General features: G+C 43.1%; 1 protein-coding gene across 1 annotated transcript in view; it reads left to right on the top strand.

The window, feature by feature from the left end:
• The window catches only part of ldlrad3 (low density lipoprotein receptor class A domain containing 3), an 80183-nt gene that overhangs the window by 67304 nt on the left and 10379 nt on the right, over nucleotides 1-2500 (top strand). The gene's annotated exons all lie outside the window — the stretch shown is intronic.

Genomic DNA, 2500 nt, shown 5'->3' with positions numbered 1-2500 from the left:
CTCAAAATGGATAGTCCATTCCTCAAAAGCAAGTATTTATGTCAATGAAACTGCCAGTGTCATCAAAATGAGAGATCTTGACACCATCGTTTATGAACAAGATAGTCAAATGGCTTTGTCATGTTTTCATTATGGCAGTTTATTCTCTCAGTGTTTTCCCATGCAAAAAGGTCAGAACTTCGGTGACACTACCTGAACATGCTCAAGACAGCACTATACAGTATGTGTACAGCCATTTTGAAAACTACAGTAAAGTTACAAATTGCTGTAGTTAGGAGAGTAAGTGAGTACAAGACACTGAATATGTACGTTTCACATTTTTACTGTATATGCTCTTTGCAATTCTACAGCATTGTGACAGAATTTAATAACTAGTTTACCAATTTTGTATGTAATGACTCAAGCAATGAAATGAAGACTAGTTTTATTGGGATCGACTATTCAGCATTCATAAGTATAGTTCATTTTGACTGACATGACAAAGCAACTGATACATGTCCAAAAGCATTTGCAATTTGTTCAGAGGAAGGAGAAATTGCTACTATGATGTGCACAAATGACTAAATGTTGTTGACGAAATGAGGTTGAACTAATAGATTTTCATTCTGATCTGAGAAAAGCACCAAAGCGACTGAGAAAAACTGTAATATCCTGCCATTGCAATTCTTACCCACTGCTAGCCTTGTTCTTCCTCTGCCTGCTAAGGTTGGGGAGAGCGAACCCTCAGGATGGTATTACTAAAGATTTCTGGTAAGTAGTGCTTGGAGAATACAGGCTTTTACCAGCGGATTTGGAGGAAGCTCTGGACACTTTTCAGGCGGAAAGAGTGCCCATTAGTGCAGGAGAGAGAGACGGAGGCTGAAGCAGGCTGGGTGTTCTAGAGGATGCTCATTTTCAAATTGGTTCCGTTTGTTCTAGATACGGCATCCTTAATCCAAGTTCTTGAAATGGGAGCAGAGTTCCCAATCATGCATTTATTATGTCAGGCATATCTATGTCCTGAGACTCTCATTTGTTGAAAGGTGTAGAATTTCAACAAATGAATTAGAATTACTAATAAACTCTAATGGAATAGAAAGTGTCTATCTAAGTACATGAACCGCAAATTAGCCATAGTGGTGAATTGTAGTGAACTTGAAGTGCATTTGCTGAAATATGGTGGTATGCATAGTGAACATCAAATTAATGAGTGAGAAAGCGAGTGAATGAGTTAATGAATGAATGAGTGAGAGAGTAAATAAGTGAGTGAGTGAATGAGTTAATGAATGAATGAGTGAGAGTAAATAGGTGAGTGAGTGAATTAGAGAATGTGAGAGGTAGGCATAGAAAGACAGAGGCATTCAGATGGAGGGAGAGAGAGCCTCCATTATCCGTCCACCCGTTGCTTCTCCTGCATCATTATTAAGGACCCACCCTCCCTCCCTCTCTCCCCCTACTTTCCTTTCTCTCTCTCTCCCTCTCTCTCTCTCTCTCTCTCTCTCTCTCTCTCTCTCCCTCTCTCCCTCTCTCTCAGGCCAGTAATGAGCTCTTCAGTGGCAGCTGAAGTCCTTGTATTTTGTGTGTTGTATGGTAGATAATGAGCATAGCCCCGTATGCTGGTGGCAGGCAGGCAGACAGGCCCGCTCCCTCAGAGACTCTGGCTCCAGTTCCTCCTACACCCCTCTTCAGTCGCGCCCGCACCCCACCTCAGAGAGCGGCTCATGTATTTTTAAACACTGTTTTTCTGGGGTGACTCGTCAAAACGGGACTTCAGATCGCTTTGATTGAGAGGGTTGTTTATCGGCAGTGGCTTAGAAGTTTTGGAATTTGGGAAGTGAAACAGTGAATAGGTGGCAGGAAAGGGGAGAATGAAGTGCTCACATAGCTGGTCCCCATGGAGACCGAACCCTCGTGGACGTTCCGCAAACAATAGGCAACCAACGGTCCTCCCCTGACCTCTGACCCCCCCTCGCTGTTTTTCACTTTCAGCGAGTGCTTATGATCCTAATCTCCCACACCTGCCAAAGCACTGCCAAAGACATGTCGAACGAGCTCTGCTGCTGCCTTTACTTCTCCACTACTCTCTCTCTCTCTCTTTTGCTCTCTCTCTTTCTCTCCCTCTCTCATCAATCTCTCTTTCTCTCTCTGTTTGTTCACTCATCACTCTCTCTGCATCCTGGGTGTTCTTATGTCCTTTCTCTTCCTCTTTGTAAACTCTCTTTCTTTCCCTCTTTCTTTCTTTTCATTCTTTCTCTCTGATTTTTCTTTGTCTCCTTCTCTGTAAAACTCTCTGTCACTCTCCCATTCTTCACGTTTAGTCCCTTTGTCACTGTTTCACTCTCAATCTCCCTCTCTCCATCTCTCCCTCTCCCCATCTCTATCTCTCTCTCTCTCTCCCTCTCCCTTTGTTGACTTACTCTGACATATATTGGGGCTGGTTTCTCAGTATTAAGCTTTATATTAAATTACTGGTGACAGAAATCTGAGCGGGCTATTCTGTCACTGAGCCTAGTAACGGGGA

Source organism: Alosa alosa, chromosome 11, assembly GCF_017589495.1.
Source record: "Alosa alosa isolate M-15738 ecotype Scorff River chromosome 11, AALO_Geno_1.1, whole genome shotgun sequence".
In the NCBI taxonomy this organism is placed as follows: domain Eukaryota; kingdom Metazoa; phylum Chordata; class Actinopteri; order Clupeiformes; family Clupeidae; genus Alosa; species Alosa alosa.
This window is presented reverse-complemented; position numbering and strand designations above follow the sequence as displayed.